The sequence below is a fragment of the Daphnia carinata genome, chromosome 5, assembly GCF_022539665.2.
Source record: "Daphnia carinata strain CSIRO-1 chromosome 5, CSIRO_AGI_Dcar_HiC_V3, whole genome shotgun sequence".
Taxonomy (NCBI): Eukaryota; Metazoa; Arthropoda; class Branchiopoda; order Diplostraca; family Daphniidae; genus Daphnia; species Daphnia carinata.
In genome coordinates this window covers 716,590-721,906 of record NC_081335.1, presented here as the reverse complement: position 1 = coordinate 721,906, position 5,317 = coordinate 716,590, and positions in this window count along the sequence as shown.

Sequence of the window (5,317 nt, the reverse complement as noted above, 5' to 3'; positions counted from 1 at the left end):
AGTAATAGTCGTCTGCTTGACGTACGCAAACATTGCCAAATTCTATAAAATAGGAAACAGTAATACTTGTATTCGCTCTAAAATGGGCATTTTTTTTTTTTTCACTATTCACCTCGTTTTGACAAAAAGAAACAAAAAAAAAAAACACTGGGATAACCAGGCAGGTAAGCAATAAGTGAATAAAAAAAACCTAATCATATTAGAAACAAAAGAAACGGCGCTAGCAGACGCTCCTTGGGAATGAGATTTGCGACAGTGTTTGTCTCCATTGCTATTATTTTATTCTTCTTTTGGCTATACGTAACTATATTTATACAACTTTTACGGTATCTCCTCTTTCTTACGAGTATACTAGACTTATCGCAAGAATAAGATAAATTGAATAGTAGCCGAGAAGGTATATCATGTGCAAGAGACGTTGGTGGGCTTGGCCTGACGCCAGAATGACAATGTTCAAGCAACAGAACGCGCATTGAAGGGTAATAGAGGTGGATTAATCTTCTTTTTCCCATTCGTCCTACATTTTTTTTATGTCAGTATATTATGTTTCTGTATCTTTCCTGCAGTCTCTATTTTTTCTATTGTTTGGCTGAATTGAAACGTCTCCTCTTTGTAGTCCTGTATCGGGTTGAACGTATGAAAAAAGAAGAACAGGAAGAAAGATCTTTCTGGTTCCTTTTCCGACGTTTCTGCATTTCGGTTGCTGCTGTTGGCGTGAGGGTAACGTGTGTGCGTAATGGAATGCAGACTACCAAATGATATGGTAATGTCCAGCACAGTATATAAGAAGATCGATGCAATTGTGTGAACCCGTCGCCCTAAAGGGGTAGTCAGTCTGTACTGACTCGGGGCGGAGGAGTCGAGTTGCACGCATGGAAGATTATTCAAGATTGTGACCCGCCAACCAAATCTATTCTTTTTCATTTTATTATTTCCCCGTTTCGAGGGAACCCTTAGTTGAGAGTTCGTTTTATATTGGGTAGTATATATTTTATCGTAGTCTCCAACTGGGGAAACTGTCCTCATATTTTTCTGCAAAGCAAAAAGAAGTATTTGGAAAATTTGATTTTGTGATCAATGGATTTCTTTTCTTGGCTCTTCCTATAGAAAAAAAAAAAAAGAAACGAAACACTTGAGAATTGACATTCAATTGCGAGAGTAGAGAATCAATCGACTTGTGTGGCCATCCGTTTTCTCTGAAACTCTACTCTCTCTTCCTTGATATAGCCAATTTTTCACTTCTATCTCAAAAAAAAAAAAAAAAAAGGGACTCGATCTTTTCTTAATCGATATCAAACAACTTGAGATGGGCGACCAGACGTGCCGCACCAATCTTTGCCCACTGATGGGCAATTTGCGGACCTACTTTTTTTTTCTTCTTCATATAGAAATGGAAAGGGGCAAAAAGATGATTGCGGGAAAGCCCATCTCGATAGTGACGATGCCACTGGAATAACATTCGAGAAAAAGTGGGGATAAAAAACTTGGCCCTGTGAGCTTTGGTAATCTGTCGGAACAACGGCCCAGGCCAGCTGTTTAGTTTCTTCTTTATGAGGTGGCAACCGGCTTTTACTTCCATTGTTCTAACATCAACTTTCCCCGATTTTCCCCTCTTTTCTGCATACATGCTCTTATAGCGTATTTTGTCCTTTCCCGTTTATACACGGCCGACTAACGCCCAGTAGGCTTCTAGAGCCCATGTTCTGTCGTATAGCTGTCGAAAAACAGCGAGAGCGTCATTTATAGGAGAGCACTCAACACAAAAGAGGGGGGGGGGCCTAAGTTGGCCGCTTATTACGCCCTGCGAAGAGTATGTAAATGTCCTCCGACTCGGTCGATCAATTGACGATTCACCCCCAGCCAATAGCTTATGAATGGGCTCATTTTGGTAGTCGGTTATAGTTTTACATGAATCAGTTTTTACGACGCTATTAAACAAGAATTCTGTGGAGGTTTGGCTGCCTTTAGAAAAAAACAAAAAAACAAAATTAATAATAAAAGCTAGCGGGATTTTTCCCACATCCTGTGACGTGCCTGCTTCTCATCTGAGAGCGTTTGCCGAATAAACAAACAGCAATCAACGACTTGATCCCTACTCTCTTTAGACGAGCATCTATATATGTGCACCCACTTGGCCCTCGTCATCATCGACACTAATCTTCAATTTCCTCGGCTCACGATTTCACCCATAGGCGGCAAGAAGAGTGGAGGACGAGTGAAATTCGCTGAAAATCCCTGAAACTCTTTATTTTTTTCTTAAAAGAGCCGACTTGAAAAGCTTCTGTAACACAAGAACAACTGCTGAGACATCGATATATATATATATATCTTTTTTCTTCTTCTTATATTCATCTATAGCTTCGCAGAATGATTTTTTTCCCTTTTATGAGAAACTATAGCTATACACAAGCTTTACTTTCTGTCTGTGTGCTCAGGATCAGTTTCTCTTCGGCTCAATGAACACTATCCCCCCCTTTCTTTTTTTTTCCTCTGCGTTTCCGGCGCTATGTCTAATACAAACTCACCATAGATCCTCTTCTTTCGTCAATGTGTGTGAAAAAAAAAAAAAAAGTCAATGTTTTCTTTAAAAAAAAAGAAAGATTAGATATCCCTATGATCGTAAATGATACTTTTGGCTACAAATGTCGAAGGAAATATTCGTTTGGAATGAACGTATAAAGAGTAGATGACGGGGGAAAGAGTCAGGATATATGAATATTTATGTTTAGGGACTGTGGGAATTTTTGGGTGGTGTGACGGAAGAAGATCCGCACGCGAATTGTTCCATCCGTCAAAAAAAAAAAAAAACAATACCGGTGTATCTATACTGAACGTGGCATTGTGAGAAAGCTTTTCAAGAGTCTCGTTTACTGTGGCATTCTATTGACACACGTCATGTCCGAATAGATCTTCGATCTCTTATTGTGCACCCGTCAGATCTCTGGATCCTATAGACACTCGGACATTCACGCACTATGAGAAAAAAAAAACTGAATAAATGTATACGTTTACTTCTGTATAGGTCAGCAAATTGTGCCCTTTTTGCCGATGTTTTCATATTACCAGGGTTGTGAATAACGCTAAAGGGGGGAACAAAAAAAAAATGGCTTTGTGCTACGGATCTATTGGAGTCTGTGCCAATATTGATGATGAAAAAGTGATGGATCTTTTTCCTGATGAGATGTTTGTAGTGTATTGGATGTGAGCTTAGTACTCAGTCCATCATAAGGTCCCAGTTTTGGATGTATACTTACTCTCTCATTGGGATGTCATCTCACGTTCGCTCAACGAGCTCTTTTGATTGTCCTCTTTTTACTTTCTGACTCGTATTGTTGGAGATGATGAACCTATAGAGAAGACGCAGACCCACTCAGCTTCTCACTCGGGAATTCATTTGAATGTAATGCGTCTTGTTGATGAGACCCGGTGAACAATGCTTCGGGCATTATCAACCATTCGACATGACCGACGTGAACGGGGGCTGATGAACCTGCTCCCTATTTATATATATATCTAGCCCTTTGACACGATCGCATTTTCAAAATACCCTTCCTCCTATTGGCTGTGCAACAGACAAATAGAGACGCAAGAAACCGGATTTGACTGAACGTTCTGTCTCACTCCAATTCGAACGGCAATGACATTAGCGAGTGCATGTGTCATGGGAAAGATGAAAAGCGGGGCGTGCTTGTGTACAAATGGGAGCAAATCTACTAATCAAGGCACTCGAACGGCCGAACCCAAGTATGCATAGACTCTAGAGATCTTGATTCATTCAATTAGTAGGACGAGAATTGGGGGGACGTGTTGTCGATCAAATTGAACCTATTACCTATAAAAGATTACGCCTTGCTTTTTCTTGTTTCTACATGCGTCTCGTTCTCTTCATTTTTCTCGCGGTTCGTCGATCATCAGCCCTTGTTTGCTTTTCTTTTAAAAGGGGAGCTACAGCAAAAATAAACTTCCTCTTGTTATTTCTCGTGGCTAGACACAAAAAATTTTTTTTTAACGTTTTCTTTCTGATGAAATCGATAAAAGTTGATCTTGTTTACAACGTGTGTAACAGAACGATATGATCCTGCGCTTCTATGCAGGGAGACATTCCTTATAAGAGTCTTTATGAATTATGCATCAACCATCAATTACAATGCTATGGATATACCATTGTAATATACAGCGCATAATAGATTTCTTTTTTTTTCTAGACGAAAAAAAAAACGATAGGTCATTAGTTAAAGGTCTGAAAGATCGTCGACAATGCATAGGATGGAGAGACTTATCCCTTAAAAAAGTTCAGAGCTTCTATTGTAAGGCATTCCTCTTGATTCTAATATTGATGATGTTGCTCATGATTTTCAGTCAGCCTACTTTCGTCTGATAACTGACACATAATATTCAAAGAGTTTTCTTCGGCGTATGTGCGGGCTTCTAATGAATTATAGTCGAGAAACTCTAGACGAAAAGAATCCTGAACATTGAAACATGTCGGCATCTTCTAATTAACATTGTCGCGCATAGACAATATCGGGGGAGATGCCTTCGGATGCATCTCCGATAAAAAAAAAAAAAAAGGGAATTTTTTTTTTGTTTATAAAGAAATCAATGATCTACTCACGGAATAACGACGACGACACTAGAGCTGGAAGAAAGAAAACCCCATCTTCTTCCTTATGGAGACACGGTCCGCGTGCGCTGTCTTCCGTTGTTCCTCCTCCCGATCCACTCCAATTAACTGCACGCAACTCTCTTCCACTACACTATTCTCCTTCATGGCGAAAAAACACGAAAGGGGAAAAAAAGAAAACCTGGTGCGATATATTACATCGCCCAACCTCTCCTAGTAGTCGATAACGAAATCCCATCAAAAGGGGAGAGAAAAGGATCTTTTTTTCACATTTGGTTCTTTTTTATTTTTTCTTAGTTTCTCTTTCTTAATTGCGTCAAGACAATCGTTATTTTACCTGGGGATATTAAGACAAAGAGAAAAAAGGAAACTCTTCCCCGCAATCTGTCCGTCCCCTTCCCCAAACGAAGATCCGCTTTTCCATCCAATTAGTCCAACTTTTTCTCTCTCTCTCTCTCTCTCCCTTCCTTTGCTTTTATCTCATCAAGGACAGACACCCGGCCTACACACGTGGCCGGGCAAAGTCAAGGCAACTTTGTGCGTCCAAAAAACTTTTTTTCGCTCACGTACAATTATTTTTTTTATTTTTTAGCGAATTTAAAGCAGCTATAAAGGAGAAACTTCGTCACGGATCGTTATTGGTCTTGGTCTTTGTTCTTAATGACGTCAAAAGGAATATCAGCTTTCGGCAGC